The sequence below is a fragment of the Miniopterus natalensis genome, chromosome 5, assembly GCF_054644295.1.
Source record: "Miniopterus natalensis isolate mMinNat1 chromosome 5, mMinNat1.hap1, whole genome shotgun sequence".
Lineage (NCBI taxonomy): Eukaryota > Metazoa > Chordata > Mammalia > Chiroptera > Miniopteridae > Miniopterus > Miniopterus natalensis.
In genome coordinates, this window is record NC_142085.1 from 59,942,892 (window position 1) to 59,962,795 (window position 19,904).

Sequence of the window (19,904 nt, forward strand, 5' to 3'; positions counted from 1 at the left end):
AAAAAATACCTATTTTCTATACAGGTCAATAGAAAGTTGACACAAACTACTTAAATATAGTAAATGCTAGAGTTAAAATAAAAAATAAATAAAATAGCATAATTAGCAGTCTAGCATTAAAAAGGGAGGGGCGGTGTAGTATCATTGTTGAAAAATTATAATAATATCTTTTTTATACCAAAGAATTAAATAGTAAAAGATACTGAGTTTTCCACTCTGTACTCATAAAATTTTCATCTACCCAGAGGAGCTAAGAAGGTAAATGGGTTTCCACATTCAGAATTGCTACTTGTTTTATAATATAGTCATGCTCATAGGCCATTTCCTTTCTAATTCCCTCATTTCCTTAGACTCTTGAAAATAAAATGACTTTGGTGTGTGAAACTATCTTTTAAGAAACTAAAACTAACATAGGCATTTTCCTTTAAGGTATTAATCAAAATCTTGAGTAAATTCCATGTCTGATATTAGTCATTTCAATTTTACCTCCTAATAGAGTCAATGTACGTATTTTCTTCCTGTTCTTAAAGTTGCTTTTTTAATGTTTGTTCTTATTCTTGAAATACCCATAAAACTATAAGAGATACTACTATTAAGTGCTTCCAGTGTGCCAGGCACTGGGCTGAAACCTTTTCATGTTTATCATTTCACTTTACAGTAACCTTAGGTAGGTATCCTTATTGTACAGTGATGAAAATGAGCCCAGAGAGGTTAAGCAACTTGTGCAGTATCACACAGCTGGAATCAGAATAGAACAGATCCCAAGTGTACAAGACAGCCTCTTAGTCTTGTTCTCAATCTTTTCGTCTCTAGGCAGGTCAAGTTTTTTTCATTCAGTAAAGGTCATTAATCTTGGTTACAGGTAATTGTTCCCCTTCCCTAATCACGTTGGTTGAATGAGTCACAGAGCTCAACTACCTCCCAAATGTGCTTCAAAGTCACCTTTACCTTCACAGCTGGCCTGTCCCTGTCAAGCAGTGAGCCCAGCCACAGAAGTGAGATCCCACTGAGCCTGCCACATCCTTCTGCTTCTCTTTCTGCTGAGACCCTTACTCCTGAGCCCTGAGGACCCTCTGCTGCCAAGTGGTATCAAGGTTCTTCTGTAGAGCAACAGACTTTTAAGATGTTTGACACTAACCTAGAGCTAATACAGAAAATATTATCTCAGCAGTTAGATGCTCTTTTTTTCTGTACTTTCTGTTTGCAAATCCAAGCACCGGTCCTACATTAATTCTGAAGGATCACTGTGTCAATGACCAGCTTGTAAAGTTCTAATAAGAAAAAGAGTTTGTCTGAAGTCCACCTGAAGCTTTTGTGGCCACTCCCTCAGTCACCATCACAGGCAGTATCCAGTCCTGGGGTTGCTGATGCTAACAGCTTCTCTGCTGATGAAAACCAGTTTCATGTCCCATCTTTTTGTTTGTTAACCCTTACCTGAGGATATTTTTTCCTTTGATTTTTAGAGAGAGTGGTAGGGAGGGGGAGGAGGGAGAGAGAAACATCATTGTGAGAGAGACATTGATTGGTTGCCTCCCTCATGTGCCCTAACCAGGGCTGGGGACCAAACCTGCAACCCAGGTATGTGCCCTTGACTGGGAATCGAACCCAAGACCCTTCAGTGCCCTGGCTGACATTCTAACCTCTGAGCCACACCGGCCAGGGCTCAGGTCCCATCTTTAACTGCTAGACCAGTTAAATCTAAGCTCAGTGTTTATAAGTGCCCAGTATTCCCCGTAAATACTGATATAGAGATACTTTTATAAGCTTTCCCCTGGACAGTTACTTTTTAAGAAACCTGGAGAGCAGAAGACAAAACTAATGTTTCTTGTTAGTAAATCTTGGTCCAAGTTTTAAGCTGAAAATTTTTAATTAAGATGAAATGTTGCAGATCCTACCAAGATTAAAAACTAAATCTATATACTTTTGGATAAATGGTTTTATACCTGTTGGGTTTTTGCCCTATAAAGGCCAAATCCTTATGGGTAACTGTAAACCAGTTAAGAGTGAAAGCATATCTGCCCGGCTGGCGTGGCTCAGCGGTTGAGCATCAACCTATGAACCAGGAGGTCATGGTTCGATTCCCGGGCAAGGCACATACCCTGGTTGCAGGGTTGATCCCCAGTAGGAGGCCTGCGGAGGGCAGCCAATCAATAACTCTCATCATTGATGTTTCTGTCTCTCTCTCCCTCTCAACTTCCTCTCTCTGAAAAATCAATAAAAATATATTTTAAAAAAAGAGAGTGAAAGCATATAAAGTTGTTTTATTCTACCACAAGATAAGACAAGGAACGGGCATTTAGGGGAACCCCACCTCAAATTAACAGAGGTCCCCTGAAAGCAGAGGGGCTAATTACAAAAGAAGTCAGAAAATACAAGAGCAGCCTCCAAATGGTGAACCGAGTCTGGGTTGTGGAGGACAGCCCCCCATCTGTTCAGCAGACAGCTCCCATTTGCCCGGCCAGACTTCACCTAAGCTTGTCAGGGCTGTGTACGTTGGTGTTACTCAGGCGTTAATAAGCTTCATTTTACCAAGATTTTCAACAGCTTGAAAATGTAGTTCTTTCACCCGTTCATCCACTTGGGACTCATTTGGGCTCTGCTAGGCTTAGTCGCAGGAAGCATGTAAGAATTTCATCCGAAGTCTTTGACAGCTTCAGAAGCCGGTGTGTTTGCTTCAGGATGCTCAACACAGTTCTGGAACTTCATAATGGAAGGAGCTCACTCTATGACCTTGACATATTTTGAAAAGCGCAGAACTCAAGCTTTTCCTCTCAGGCCAGAGAGCCTTTCTATCAAACTGTGGAATGCCGCCTTTACAGGTTTATGCCGGCAGCAGGGGGCCCAGGCCTCTGTGCACGGGGGCAAGCTTCAGCCCTCACGTCTGCGCGCCCAGCCCTTCCCGCCGCCAAGGGGACCCGCGGGAACACGCAGGGAGCGGAGTTGCAAATTCCCTTGAGGCAAGGCCACTGGTTCGAGTTTCCAGAGGCAGCCAGCAGGTCTCTAGCACTTTCCGGCTCTGCCACCCCTCGGCCCCAGGGGAAAATGTAAAGGGCTCTGCTTGCCAGTCAGATGGCACAGGCAAGCACCAGCTGCTCAGGGCCCGCCAGCCCCAACTGCAGAGCAGCTGGGCCCTTGAAGACCAGAAGGCCAAAAAGCTTTAATAAATACAGACGGGCTCCAGTCACCTAGAGGCTCTGTTCTAGAAAGTCATTTGAATCTCCATGTGGGAAGAGACTATATCTTTGTCATATTGATGTACAATGACATGAAAAATGACTAGCTCATATTTATTAAGCACTTTCTATAAGTCAGGTACTCTTCAAAGCAGTTTACGTATTATAATTCATCTTCATGATAATCCTCTGAAGTTAAAAACTCTTTTCATCCCCATTTAACACAAAGGAACCAGACCCAGAATGTCCAGAGGGTGCTTGACACATGAGAGTCTTGTGATAAATATCTGTTCATTGAATCTAAAAAAGTAAAATATCACTACTCCATATAAATAATGTCATAAATAGGAGGAAAACTTCCAAGATCAGCCCATAAACCTATTTAAACCATTTGTATATTCTTTATTATTAATTTAACACTGTTTTATTTAAACCTAATAATGATTATAACATTGTGTTTATAGGGAGATGATGTCCAGAACTCCAGCTTGCAAAGCCATTCATCAGTGTGTTTGTTGAGCAGCTACCTTCTGAAGCAATATTAGAGCTAAGGGAAGTTACAAAACTGGGACCGGTGCATCCTTACCACTTTGGAATCTCTATCCTGCCCTGCTCCCAGGAGCAGAGGAAATACTTTCTGGAGGGATGTCCTGACCAAGGCTGAAATGGCAGCACATCCTTCTGGGCATCAATGCCCATTCTCTCTTCACCTCAGATGCTCCCACACCCTTACGACACACCCCTGAGGTTCTCTGAGCTGCTACAGAAATTGAAAGATCATCATCGTTTCCAAATCGCAGTTTTAAATTAAGTTAATGGATAGAATTTTCTCAAGTCTTCACTTTCCTTCAAATTTTGGCACCTGTTACTGCTCGTCTGGCGACAAGTGCTAGCAGATGACAAAATGAATTAACGAGTAATATATTAACATTAACAGAAAAATGGGGAAACAGCCCATCCCGCTTAGCTCAACAGCTTGAAGTTATTTTTGTGGGCCTGGGAGTTCACAGTTGTGATTTTACAGTACACATATAGATTTAAGTAGTCATGCTTTTTGCTTGTAAGATTAATTCTCTTTTTTTTTTTGGTGAAATAAAACAAATCAGCATTCTTTAGTGTTCCTCAATGACATCCACACCCATCACCACTTAAACAGGTTTAAAGATTCTCAAACTATACTTCTCTGGGTTGGGCCCACCCCACCCAAGTACACCAGAGTTTTCTTGCCCTAGACTGTGAGCTCTAGGAGGGCTGGAGCTGTCTCTTCTTTATCTTTTTCTCTTCAGTAGCACCAAGAGTTAGGGATTAATAGTCATAGTAAATGTCTAATAAGCTTTGTTGAATTTAAATTAATCCCAACATAGGTTAGTGAGTGAGGCTCTAAACTTGGCTTGTCTTCCCATCCTGTGTATCTATAGAGGGCTTTGCATTTAATCTTAACAAGCAAATGTTAAAACAAAGACCACCTGGCTTAACTACTATTTTTTTTCCAGTGAGCATATGATTGGTTACACGTTAAACCCAATGATATTGTAACTCGGGTCATTTCCTGTTTATTAGTTTTCCTAAACATGCAAAATATACTCTTTTTAGGTAAACCTGTTAAACTGCAACCAGGACCCAAACCACAAACGTTTCTAAATAAACTGTTCTCTGCTGCATAGTTAAGTAAAATATCGACTGAAAATAAATAAAACTGGGAGTTTTACTCCAATATTCCAGTAACTAATTTTTATGGTCAGCACCAATTCAACCTAATTTTCTATCACTCTTCAGACAATAGAAATGTGCTGTAAAATCTTTAATCATCAAGAAAAATCTGATTATATCCGCTGCCTACTAATTATAAAAAGTCAATTTTAAGCATTTTAAGAAAGATTTTATTTTATTTTTGTAATTTCAATTACAGTTGGCATACAATATTACACTAGTTACAGGTGTAGAACATAGTGATTAAACATTTACGTAACTTACACAGTGACTGCCTAGAAAGATTTTCACCAAAAGTTGGAAACAGGAATTTTTCTTTCAGTTAAGCCTTTCTCAGTCAAAAAAAAAAAAAGTTAAATAATAAGAATCTCCCAATTCCTTGAAAATTCTGCTTAACCGAACCTTTGTTGCATACGGAAATCTTTTTTTTACTAAGAAATAAATGATGAAATAATTATATTCTTGGCAAAAAAATCTGCTGGGAAATTTCTTTTAAATGGCAATTTCTCCACTGAATTTAAAATGTAATTTGATTTACAAAAGTATGATTTTCAAACTCTGTCAGAATTTGACTGTTGTATAAAGTACACCCAGCTGGCCTACTTCCTGTGTGGGGAGACCCTGCTGTACCCCTTCCAAAGTACATTTGCAGCCAAACAATGCCTTAGATTCAGGGAAAATCAGCTTCAGTAACATTTTGGGGAGAAGCAGATGAGATCTTTTTTCTCCCTGCGTTTGAATTTGGCTACTCTCTCATTTAAAATAGCTGGTTCTCAAAGGAACCATGGCACGGGAAGGAGGAAGGGGAATGCTACCAACAAGCCGAGGCAAACACCAGCCCACTGCCGCACAGGCGGCTCCCGCCGGCCAGCTACAGCTCACTGCCGCGAGTCTGGGGCCACAGATTGTGTGTGTCGCTAAGTAAACGAATTATTGCTTATTAAACTCACATTCTTTTTCAACGTGCAGAATATCCCGTATGGCGTGCAAAATTCTGTGTTGGAAATATCCCCAAGCAGCTTTGATTAGGAATTCCCAGGAAGCTGATACCCTCGTTATGGCATCTCATTATTCATACACGGTCTCTTAGACGTTGCTTGCAATTGACTCCTGATGAGGATTGTATTGTTTTATTTCTTGCCACAGCAAATTGATCTGCTTTAACACTCAATCCCCCGTTCAAAGATGAAACTCAAGATGTTTTTCCTCCAACCCAGTGACCCTCATACTTTAGCTTCCCTTTCCTTTAAAATCCCTAACTTTAAGAGCACCAGGAAAACTTGTTAAAACTCAGTTTGCTGGGCCTATCCCCCAGAGTTTCTGATTCAGTTGGTCTGGTTTGGGGTCCAGGAATCTGCATTCCTAACAGGTTCTGTTTTGGTGAGACTAGAAATCCACCAGGTGTGTACAGGTAAAGATGGCTTTAATGCCTTGCCCAGGACCTTAGACTCAGGAAAGGAGAAAGAGGATTTCTCTTTCTGAACTGGTTTGTTGTTGTTGTTGTTTTCCAGGAGACAGTAGAGAATGACAGCTCCCACCACCCCAGGCAAGATGGGGTTCCTAATGGAAGACCTGGGTTGACCTTGTCTGAGCAACTCTGCCAGTGGGCTCTTGTGTACTAGGTGCCACACAGGCTCAAGTGTACACTGGGCACTCCAGCATCCTGGAAAAGAAAGCCCTAGGGAACTCCTTTTAATGATTCTTATGAAGGCTAAGGGGCTGGTTTCCCAAGCACATTACTTAATAGAACAAATTTTCTAAATTATATTACTACAAGCCAATTATAATCTTATATTTCAAACATTTGTATATAGATTCCAATTATATAATCTTGCTCACATCTTAAAGTCTATAAATTCCAACTAATCTAGTAGACAAAGTCTAGTTATCAAATAGAATTTGCATAATAGATCTAAGCCCCAGAAGGGGATTGTCCAGGGGCTCTTTCCAATACTAAAAGCAGAGAGTCTCAACCCCAAACACTAGCATGTATACGCTATACGTAAATAGAAGAGCATTATTACTTATGTGCAATCCATTACTTGATGCCAGATGCTCAACCATCTCCCACATCTGAAGTGTTCATTTATCACCCTTCAGAGCCATCTAATTATTTTTTAAGCCAGTCTTGAGCCAAGGAACATGAATTGAGCTCTGGCTGCCATTATCATTTCATTATGCCTAGATTCATGCAAATCCTCTTTATTGATCATAATGGGTCAAGATAGCCCCTACCTTTAAATTTCCATGACTCCTTAGCTTCAAAATATAGCCCCCTTCTATATCCCAATGTCATCTCTCATTACCTACCCACACACTGCCCAAGAATACTACACCCCAACAACATAGGAACCCCCTTTTCCATTGCCCCAGATTAATATTCCTAAAGCCACACTTTTCATCATATCAATAATGACCTTACACAAAGGCCTACAATGATCCCTCACTGCCCACAGGACTAAGCTGAAATTCTTCTTTTTCTATTCAATAAAGCTCATGTTTTACCTGACTCATCTTATCTCAGTCACTCCATAAATCAACCTCTCTCTCTCTCTCTCTCTCTCTCTCTCTCTCTCACACACACACACACACACACATACACACACATGCACACACCATTCTTAGACCTGAACCTATACCCATAGTTACATGTTATCTCACCAGGAGTGCCTGCACCACTTTCCTACAGGACCTACAGGGCACAGTCCCCTCTGAGCTTCTCTGACAGAATAACACATGGGGATTTTTCTGTCTATCTGACCTCCTGGAGCAGTTCTACTTAGAGAATGGTATCAGGCCATTACCTGTCACTGGTTCACAACAAGAAGGGTACAGAAATTAGGAGTAAGCCTTTAGAAACTTCTATAAGAATTTTACCAATAAAATGTGTCCCTTTGGGTCCAATAATAGAAGTCTCTGTTGGCAGTGGACTGGGAGGCAGAAATTGCTCCTTCACAAATGGTTAGAGAAGGGGTGGAGGCCAGGGGTTGGTATACTATAGCCCATAAGCCAAAGCTGTGATGTGGCCCACTTTTGTTTGGTCAGCAAGCAAAGAATGCTTTTCACATTTTGAAAAGATTGCACACAAGAAGAAAGAAGATGCATATGTGACCCACACAACCTAAAGTATATCCTATGTGGCTTTTATTTTCACAGAAAATGTTTGCTAACCCCTGTCCCAGAACAGTTAGTTTCTCCATACTATCATACGTGCTTCATGTTGACGTAAACTCATAGCATTAGTCCATTTTCTATCTATCTTGCCTTCCTAAATGGACAATGTACTTTTTGTGTGAGGGGATGTCAGAAGACAACGTAATACAGAGCAGAGCCTACACTACACAGAGGTCTTAATGAAGGCTGACTTCATTGAACCGGCTCAGTTGTCTTCAGTGTTCTCAGCAACAAATTCCTTAGAACTTGGGTCTCTCACATCTACCTCCCACTGTTTACGTTTTTCTGCGTAGTACAAATACAAGTTAGCTCAGCTTTAGAATTAGTAACTATTTAATTAAGTGAACCTAAATGTCTGTTTGTATTTAGTGACCAAGAATGTCCACAGACATAAGGTTTCTGTGATGGCCCCCAGTGATCCCCCTGATATTCATCCTTTGTGCAATTCCTCCCCTTGAGTGTAGGCTGGCTCTAGTGACTCACTTCTAATGAATAAAATATGGCAGAAGTAATGGATGTCACTTCTGAGATCAGGTTACAAAATGTCTGTCACTCTGTCACTCTGTCTTGTGGGCTCTTCTTTTTACTCTCTTGGATCACTCACTGTCAGGGAAGCCAGCAGCCCTTTGTACGGCAGCCCTGCTGAGAGGCCCACATGACTGAATATGGAAGCGTATTCTCTAAGGCCTCTCAATAGCCACAGGAGTGAGCTTGAAAGGAGATGCTTCCCCAGCTGAGCCTTGGGGGGACTGCAGGCAGACCGACCAATCCTTCAACTGCAGCCTTTCAGAGCTGCTGAGCCAGAATCCCCAGCTAAGCCATCCCTGAATCCCTGTTTCACAGAAAGTGTGAGATAATAAATGTTTATTGTTTTAAGCCTCTAAGCTGTTGGGAGTGGTTAGTTACATAGCACTAGATAACTAACGCTGGGCTATAATTTGTGCTTCAGACTAAAGGTTGTGTATTTCCTGCTAGAATATATAAAAACTCAATTTCTGTAGGAGCCTACTTGAAAGTAATAGTTGTGGACACTAGAATCCTTTCTGATAGAATGAACAGTTAAGTGGGAATCACATTTAACCTCATATCAGAATGTAATAACCATAAAGGAGGGTTGAGTTTTTAAAGATGGCCTAGATATTTCTGGAATTTTCTCTTGGTAGCTTTAAAATAACTGTGGAGGAAGAACTTTCCTAAGGCTAACCTGGGGTCAGGAGAAAACAACAAGGGCTTAAACAGAGGTTGTCTGGCTCCTCGTGCTGCTGTTTCAAAGAGAGTTTGGCAACAGAGCCCTCAAGCCAGGAGGGAACTAATACCTCCCCAGGGAACAGTTTCCCTGAAACTCCACACTGGGATCACACACACACACACACACAGAGGCACTTTCACATGCACTCATGCCCACACAAACACATTCACACCCACCATTAAACCATGAACAAACAAACAAAAAAACTGCTCTCAGCTTCTAGGGGCTGAGCATGTCCAGGAAGCTTTGATCCATGGAGGCCTCCTCGGTTCCCATCAGTCTCTCTGGTTGGGAGCTACTTTCCCAGACAGTAGACCAAATTCTTTGCTATAGTCATAAAGAAAAGACTGAATCCAGTCTTGGGGCTCACCACAACTTTATGCCCAGAAATATCACCACCATATAATACTAAAGTTTCAAAACCAATTATTCTTTTCATCTGATGCTCTTCCCAGAGAGAGCTGGCCCTGCTGTGTCGCTCTCTGGATGCCATGCCTCAGATTCGTCATATCCTCATTTGGGGACTTACTTGGTTGGTTCATCTCAGAAGTGAATCCAGACAAAAATGTGTTAGGGCTGGATGTGAGCTGCAAAAACATGAGCTCTGGAGCCAGACAGGGCTGCAGAGAGGATTAAATGATATCATAATATGCTGGGTGCAATGGCCAAGGTACCAGTCACCAAAAATGTGCTAAACCGAAGCTGTCACATCACCACGCCCTTCAGTGAAGTGGCCCCCTCGGCTTCCGCCTCCTTCTCCTCTTCTTCTCCAGGCACCACCACCCTAGTTCCATCCTCTTGCACTTTACTTTCTAAGCTCTAGAAAAATCTGCTCTCACATCCTGTGGCCAAACTCAAGTGACTGAATAACAATTTTACGTACACTTTTCTCAAAGACATCCATGCATTAACAGATATTAATCAAACATTCTCTCCCAGACACTGGGAGCCATTTATGTGCCTCGATGTCACCTGCAGACTCAGGAGTCAGACTGCCTCTACTTGAATTCCACCTACCATTGTGTGACCTGGGACAAAGGAATTAGCACCTCTACATTTATAGCCTCCTCATATAAAATAAAATCGTCCTCCCAGCACTGTGGTAAAAATAAAATGAGAAAACTCCAATGACTTTCTTAGAGAAGCTCTGGAAGCTGGAATAGAAGATTTGTGAAGACAGACAATGTCTGTTGGGCTCATGACTGTGTCTACAACCTGGATCAGAGACCAGTACAGAGGCTCAAATACTTACTGAATAAATGAATGGGCACATAATATGCATGTAGATACCATAACATTTATTAGGCTTTTCAATAAAAAGATATGCAAATAAGAAAACAGATTATTCATTTGCCTTTTAAAATATAAAAATAACTCATGTATAGAGTTAGAAAGTTCAACCTACTATACTTCAATTTTAAGTTTATTTAAAATGACCAAGCTACAGAAATGACAAAATGAAAAATAAGAGCCAAGCGTTCAATTTTCTCCAGAACTTTTCCCCAAAGGATGCTACTGTAAGTTTCTTATAAATGTTTTATGCATATGTTATAAACAATCATTGAGATGTAAAGACAAAGACAGAAGCCCTAATGAAAAATTTCAAGAGTCAGAGAGCACAGAGTAAAAGCAGAAGAGGATTTGGAGAAGACGACTGTAGGGTCTTCTACAGCCCCTGAGATCAGAGGGTGTTGACCACTCAGAGCAAGCAAGTGGTACCTTGGTGGTACTTGGAGGCACCTATTGATCCCCAAGGTATACCTTTTTTCCCCAGCCAAGAATATACCAGAACCAAGATAGGGTCATTTTATATGCATCTCCAGTTTCTTAGAGTACAATGATGTGGCCCCATGAAATACTCAGAGCTCAACATATCAGTTAATTAGAAATGCATATTGTGGACACAAGAAAATATGATATTGTGGACACCACCCCAGAGTCTATTTCCTGAAATGAATAAGAAAGTCATATTATTCCTGATTTATTATGGGACCTTTGGGATACAATTAGAATGTCTCTGTCATACATTAGCCTTCTTTCTCATCACCAAATAGGACTTGACTCAGTTGCAAGTGAGAGAGCTACAGCTCAAAGAGACATAAGAGGAAAAGACAAGTGTTGATTTATGTAATAACTCAGAAGTCAAGGGAAAAATCATGGCTGGATCCACATTCTTTGACAGTTTCATTAGGAATGTGTCTCCATTTTCAGTTCTGATTAACTCAGGACTGTTTTTCAGTAGGCTTACCTTTGTGGTGGTAAGATTACCCACAACAGTTTGAGTCTTATGTCCCACTAGTTTACCAACCAGAAGAAAGGATGTCTCACCCCAAATTATATAATTAATAGTCTAGGGCAGATGTACTGGATATCTTGGATCATATGCCCATCCCTGGAGCAATCACTACAGCCAGGCAGGTGAACTGTACAGGGTAAGCAGATTTGAGACACAGACACAGCCCTGACACCAGGAAGTGAGATCTATATTATCTGAACAACATGGTCTAGGACAAGGGTGATTCCCTAAAGAATAATCTGGATATAGCTAACAGAAGAAAGAAGAATAGATACAGGGCAGCAAAAGCAACAGATATACACTCTAGGGTCCTTCCAACTTAGGAGGTAAGGAGGGAGCAGTAGCAGTGATGTGCTAGTCAGCCCCAGCCTGCATAGATGCTTCATTGGATTGGCTTATCCAACCCAGGTAGCAAAACATCAGAGTAATGGAAGCCAGTAGCACTGGCATGATGAGGTGTTTGGAAAAAAGTCAGTTTCTTTGTTATAAAAGAGGAAGTTGCTTTCAGTCAAATGCCCAGAAATAGAATAGATCTATCTCTGAGTATACACAGCAATGTATTTATTAAAGCTTATTATAGGTTGAAAGGAAGCAAAGACACACAAATGTTAATCTTACATAGAAAAGAAGATATGTAGACATTGATTTAAAAATAAATAATAATTATTCTCAAGTTAAAATGCGTAATGGCAATTAGCAATTATTCTAGATAAATAAATTTACTCAGAGTTATCTGGGAGAAAAGGTGACTTTGGACTAGACCAGATATTTACTTCTATGTTGCTTTGTTTTCTCTTTGCTGCAGCTGCAAAATGTTAAATTACAAACGGCCCAAAACTCCCCATCTTGAGTTCCCAAGTCAATCTCAAGCAGAAACTTCTACCACAGAGTTCACAGAGCTTGTTAAAACCAAGAGGAGTCAGCCCAGCCAACTTGGCTCAGTGGTTGAGCATCAACCTATGAACCAGGAGGTCACCATTTGATTCCCCATCAGGGCACATGCCCAGATTTTGGGCTCAATCCCCAGTGAGAGGCATGTAGGAGGCAGCCAATCAACAACTCTCTCTCACCATTGATGTTTCTATCTCTTTCTCCCTCTCCCTCCCTCTGTCTGAAATCAATAAAAACATATTTTAAACAAACAAACAAAAAACAAGAGGAGACAGTCACCATCATTACTGTAATCTGCATTCTCACTTGGCACACCATGGCAAATCTCTTGCTTGGTATCATGATTCATGCATCGATTTTGCAAATTTTAAAAAGTGAGCAGCTAGCTTCGGAAGGACCTAGATAACAGGTCCTTTTGTCATCTTATATGATAAACTTATATGACGAACAACTGGGACTAGAAGTTATTATTTTTTAATAAGATAGTTGTCAGTTTTTAACACTTTGCTCTCTTTAAAGCTTTATGTTGATGGGAGGATTCCTTCATTTAAAGGAAACCAACTTCTCAGTTCTCCAGGTCAGAATCAAAGCAGATGACACCCACAAGTGATCATGGAATAACTCCACAAAACGTAAATTCTGAGGAGTCAATTAGCCCACTATCCCAAATTCAGAATTTGACTTTTTTTAATAATCACTGATGGATAAAAAACACGTACTGTGTGGTTTGTTTGTTTTTAAATGAAAAAAACAGTCTTAAATAAACAGGTACTTCACAATTTCCTTTAGTATTCCATTCCAGTATTTAGCAAACTTTTTCCCTCAGAGAAGAAAAGCTTTTTTATATTTATGTATTTGTTAATCTTTTATCTCAAAGCTTATCATTTGGCCTTCAGACACAATTTTCAGGAATTGCTGTAGTGAAAAGGAAGAGACTTTATTCCATAAATGTTTGCACAAAACAAAATGTTCGGTACTATTGTAGAATAACTTCAGTGTTACCATTATTTTATTCATTCCACTACTCTGTGCTGTTTCCTGTCTTGAATTTTAACTTTTAACAATGTAGTCTTTCAAGAGGTACACACCACTAGAATGTTTTCAGCTAGAGTCCTAGCCTCTTTAGAAGATAACTTCAGTGTAATGGTCATGAAAGTACAGGGAGTTCTTGGAATACTTTCTGAAGTGTCCTTTGTTTAGTCAATATTTACAAATCACCTTCTTTGCTGTTCCTCTGTAAAAAGAATAATTAAAAGACAGGAAAAAAGAAACAAATGGGACTACATCAAACTAAAAAGCTTCTGCACAGCAAAAGAAACCATCAATAAAATGAAAAGGGAACCCACTGTATGGGAGAACATATTTACCAATGATGCATCTGATAAAGGGTTATATCCAAAATATATAAAGAACACATACAACTCAACACGAAGACAAACAATCCAATTAAATAATGGGCAAAGAACCTGAATAGACACTTCTCCAAAGAGTACATACAGATGACCAAGAGACATGAAAAAATGCTCAACGTCATGAATCATCAGAGAGATGCAAATTAAAACTGTAATGAAATATCACCTCACACCTGCCAGAATGGCTACCGTCAATAAATCAACAAACAACAAATGCCGGAAAGGATGTGGAATAAAGGGAACCCTAGTGCACTGCTGGTGGGAATGCAGACTGGTGCAGCCACTGTGAAAACCGTATGGAGTTTCCTCAAAAAATTTAAAATGGAAATGCCTTTTGATACAGCAATCCCATTTCTGGGGATATATCCTAAGAATTCTGAAACACTAATCAGAAAGAATATATGCACCCCTATGTTCATAGCAGCACAGTTTACAATAGCTAAGATCTAGAAACAGCCCAAGTGCCCCTCAGTAGATGAGTGGATAAAAAAGCTGTGGGACATTTACACCATGGACTACTATGCAGCTGTTAAAAAGAAGGGACTCAGAGAGATCCAAGATGGTGGCGCACTGAGTGGAAGCTACACTGACACTCTCCCAGGACCAATCTGGATTTATGAATAAAACATAGAAAAACCATCCTGAAAATGAACTGAAGACAAGCTGGAGTGCACCTTCAATAACCAAGGAGGAAAAGTGGAGACCACACAGAGACTGGTAGGAAGTGCCGATACAAGAGGGCTGGCTGGGCCCCCACAGGCAGCAGCTGAAGGCCCAGAGGGAGATCTCAGCTGTGGGGGTTCCCACTGAGGACGCTGGGGCCTAAACTCCAGGCTGGCTTCCCAGCCAAGAGCACCAGAACTGAGAAAGGTGCCCACATAACAGCTGGCTGTGAAAAGCAGCCGGGTTTCTGTCTGCCAGGGAGAGACAACTGGAAACGCAGGCCCCCTCTTTCAGAGCCAAAGCACAAAATATCCTGTGTAGCCACTCACCTTGGGCTCCGGGGAATGAAGTCGACTAGAGCTGTGTAGGGAGAACCTGGGGTTGTGGGCTCTGGAGAGTGAGATCAGGGGACACCGGTCTGGATTCCTTTGCCAAGTCATTCCCCCATACTGTGGAGGACATCCTTCTTGGGCAAATTTCCGGCTTTTGCCTGAAGGGGAAAGCAATTGCCCCACCCTGCTGGAAAGCCTCTCACCTTGCCCAGAGGAGCATCTACAGCCTGAGGCTTGTTAAGAGACGGATAACAACCACTCACCCCACGCTGTGGAGCTTCTATAGCTTGAGGCTCATTAAGAGAATCAGATTAATCAGTCTGCAGGCAGAGGCAGACCTCAGGGTGCTTTGAGTCTTTGTCTGACCTCCTTTGGGAGCCAGGCCTTAGAAAAACAGACTTTGGTGTGCATCTTGGTCCTGTCCAAATGCACCCAGCCCCAGCAGGGGAGACCTCAAGCTTCGGGTTGTTGATAGCTCCAAACAGGGTACTCAGGGCCAGTCACAAACTGCGTCTGACCAGTTGGCCTGCACCAGAGACCCTCCAAAAAGACTCAGTGTCCTAGCAGATCTACCTAATACACAGAAACAAAGCCAAATAGGCAGCCAAACTGGGGAGACAAAAAAACAAGCCCCAAATGAAAGAACAAGAGAAGTCTCCAGAAAAAGAGCTAAATGAAATGGAAATAAGCAATCTCTCAGATATAGAGTTCAGAATACTGATTGTAAGGATGCTCAACAGCATGAAAAAAGACATGGAAACTATGAAAAATGACCAGTCAGAAATAAAGAATGACATAGCAGAAATAAAGACTACATTGGAAGGAGTAAACAGCAGATTAGAGGAAGCTGAGGATCGGATCAGTGAATTAGAAGACAGGGTAGAAAAAAAATCACTCAATCAGAGACTCAAAAACAAAAAACAATTAAAAAACAGGAGGACAGTCTAAGGGAGCTGTGGGACAGCATGAAATGTAACAATATTCATATTATAGGAGTGTCAAAGGAGGTTGAAAGTAAGCAGGGGTTAGAGAACCTGTTTGATGAAATAATGGCAGAAAACTTCCCTAACCTGGTGAAGGAAAAAGTCACACAAATTCAGAGGCACAGAGAGTCCCAAGCAAGAAGAATCCAAAGAGGCCCATGCCCAGACACATCATAATTAAAATGCCAAGAATTCAAGACAAAGAGAGAACCTTAAAGGAAGCTAGAGAAAAACAATCTGTTACCTACAAAGGAGCCCCCATAAGGCTGTCATCTGACTTCTCATCAGAAACTCTACAGGCCAGAAGGGAATGGCATGAGTATTCAAGGTAATGCAAAACAAGGATCTGAAACCAAGACTACTCTATCCAGCAAGATTATCAATCAAGATAGATGGTGAAATAAAGAGTTTCTCAGACCAAAAAAAAAAAGCTAAAAGACTTTATCACTACAAAACCAGCATTACAAGAAATGTTAAAGGGACTGCTATAATTATAAGTAAAAATAAAGAGAATGAGAAACATAGGCATAAAGAAACAAAATGGCAGTATATAAGTATCTTTCAATAGTAACCTTAAATGTAAATGGATTAAATGTCCCAATAAAAAGATATAGGGGTGGCTGAATGGATAAGAAAACATGACCCAAATATATGCTGTCTACAAGAGACCCATCTCAGAACAAGACTCACACAGGATGAGAGTGAAGGGGTGGAGAAATTTTTTCCATGCAAATGGAAATGAAAAAAGCTGGGATAGCAATACTCATATCAGACAAAATAGACTTCAAAATGAAGACCATAATGAGAGACAAGAAAGGTCATTACATAATACTAAAGGGATCAATCCAACAAGAGGATATAACCCTGATAAACATATGCACCCAATATAGGAGCATCTAAATTTATAAAAAAAACTCTAGAGGACTTTAAGGGAGAGATCAACAGAAATACAGTCATACTAGGGGACTTTAACACCCCACTGACTTCACAGACAAAAAATCAACAAGGAAACAGTGACCCTAAATGACACACTAGATCAGATGGATTTAATTGACATTTACAGAACAATCTACCCAAAAGCTGCAGAATATACATTCTTCTCAAGTGCACACGTGACGTTCTCAAACATAGACCACATGTTAGGACACAAAACAAGTCTCTATAAGTTCAAGAAGATTGAAATCATATCAAGCATCCTCTCAGACCACAGTGGCATTAAATTAGAAATCTATTACAATAAAAACACTAAAAAACATTTAAACACATGGAGGCTGAAAAGTATGTTTTTAAAGAATGAATGGGTTACCAAAGAGATCAAGAAAGAAATAAAACCTTCCTGGAAACAAATGAAAATGAAGATATAACAACTCCAAATCTATGGGACACAATGAAAGCAGTCCTGAGAGGGAAGTTCATAGCACACCAAGCATACCTCAAAAAAACAAGAAAAACTTCTAACAGACTCTCTAACCCTATAACTTAAAAACTTAGAAAGAGAATAAGAAAAGCCCAGAGTAAGTATAAGGAAGGAAATAAAGATCAGAGCAGAAATAAGTGACATCGAGACTAAAAAAACAGTACAAAAAATCAGTAAAACCAAGAGGTGGTTCTTTGAAAATATAAACAAGAGTGATGAAAATTTAGCCAGACTCATCAAAAAACAAAGAGCCAGGCCGGATGTGGCTCAGCGGTTGAGCGTCGACCTAGGATCCAGGTGATTGGGGTTCGATTCCCGGTCAGGGCACATGCCCAGGTTGTGGGCTCAGTCAGTGACTCTCTCATCATTGATGTTTCTGTCTCTCAAACATAGACCACATGTATGCCACCAAGCTGGACAACCTGGATAAAATGGATAAATTCCTAGAAAAATACAACCTTCCAAAACTCAATCAGGAAGAGTCAGAAAGCCTAAATAGGCCAAATAACTGCTGATGAAGTTGAAGCAGTAATCAAAGGGCTCCCAGCACACAAAAGCCCTGGCCCTGATGGCTTCACAGGGGAGTTTTACCAAACATTCAAACTATTTCAAAAAATCCAAGAGGAAGGAACACTTCCAAACTCTTTTTTCGAGGCCAGCATTAGCCTAATTCCAAAACCACATAAAGACACTACAAAGAAAGAGAATTACAGGCCAATATCCCTGATGAACATAGATGCTAAAATCTTCAACAAAATATTAGCAAGTCAGATCCAGAAATATATTAAAAAGATCATACACCATGACCAAGTGGGATTTATTCCAGGGATGCAAGTCTGGTACAATATTCGCAAATCAATAAATGTGATACATCACATAAACAAATTGAAAGACAGAAATCACATGATCATATCAATAAATGCAGAAAAAGCATTCGATAAAATCCAACACCCATTTTTTATAAAAACTCTCAGCAAAGTGGGAATAGAGGGTTCATACCTCAACATAATAAAGGCCATATGTGACAAACCTATAGTCAACATCATACTCAATGGGTAAAAACTAAAACCATTTCCCCTAAGAACAGGAACAGGACAGGGGTGTCCACTTTCACCACTCTTATTCAACATAATACTGGAAGTCCTGGCCACAGCGATCAGACAAGAAGAAGACATAAAAGGCATCCAAATTGGAAAGGAGGAAACAAAACTCTCATTATTTGCAGATGACAGGATATTGTACATAGAGAATCCTAAAGACTCCACCAATAAATGAATTCAGCAAGATAGCAGGGTACAAAATTAACACCCAGAAATCTATGGCACTTTTATACACCAATAATGAACTCTCAGAAAGAGAAACTAAAAAAAAAATCCCATTTACCGGTGCAACTAAAAAAATAAGATATCTAGGAATAAACTTAACCAAAGATGTAAAAGACCTTTACTTGGAAAACTACAGGACACTGAAAAAAGAAACAGAGGAAGATATAAACAAATGGAAAAATATACCATGTTCATAGATTGGAAGAATTAACACCATTAAAATGTCCATACTACCCAAAGCAATCTATAAATTTAATGCAATCCCTATTAAAATACCAACAGCATATTTCACAGATCTAGAACAAGCACTTCTAAAATGTATATGGAATCAAAAACACCCCGAATAGCCACAGCAATCCTAAAAAAGAACAAAATTGGAGAGATCACAATACCAGATATCAAGATATACTACAAAGCCACCGTAATCAAAACAGCCTGATACTGGCACAAGAACAGATATATAGATCAGTGGAACAGAACAGAGAGCCCAGGAATTGACACATGCCATTATGGTCAATTAATATTTGACAAAGGAGGCAAGAACATACAATGGAGTAAAGACAGTCTCTTCAATAAGTGGTGCTGGGAAAATTGGACAGGTATATGCAAAAAAATGAAACTAGACCACCAACTTACACTATACACAAAAGTAAATTCAAAATTGATAAAAGACTTAAATGTAAGACATGAAACCATAAAAATCCTAGAGGAAAACATAGGCAGCAAAATCTCAGACATCTCTCGTAGCAATATGTTTGCTGATACATCTCCTAGGGCAAGAGAAACAAAGGAGAAAATAAACACATGGGACTGCATCAAAATAAAAAGCTTCTGCTCAGCAAAAGAAACCATCAGCAAAACAAAAAGGGAGCCCACTGTATCGGAGAACATATTTGCGAACAACACATCAGATAAAGGGTTAATATCCAAAATACATAAGGAACTCATACAACTTAACAAAAGGAAGACAAACGATCCAATTTAAAAATGGGCAAAGGACCCAAAGAGACACTTCTCCAAAGAGGACATACAAATGGCTGAGACATATGAAAAAAATGCTCAATGTTGCTAATCATCAGAGAGATGCAAATTAAAACCACAATGAGGCCCGGCCAGGCGTGGCTCAATGGTTGAACATCAACCTAGGATCCAGGAGATCGCAGTTCAGTTCCCGGTCAGGGCACATGCCTGGGTTTCGGGCTCGATCCCCGGTCTGGGAAATGCAGGAGGCAGCCGATCAATGACGACTCTCATCGTTGATGTTTCTGTCTCTCTCTCC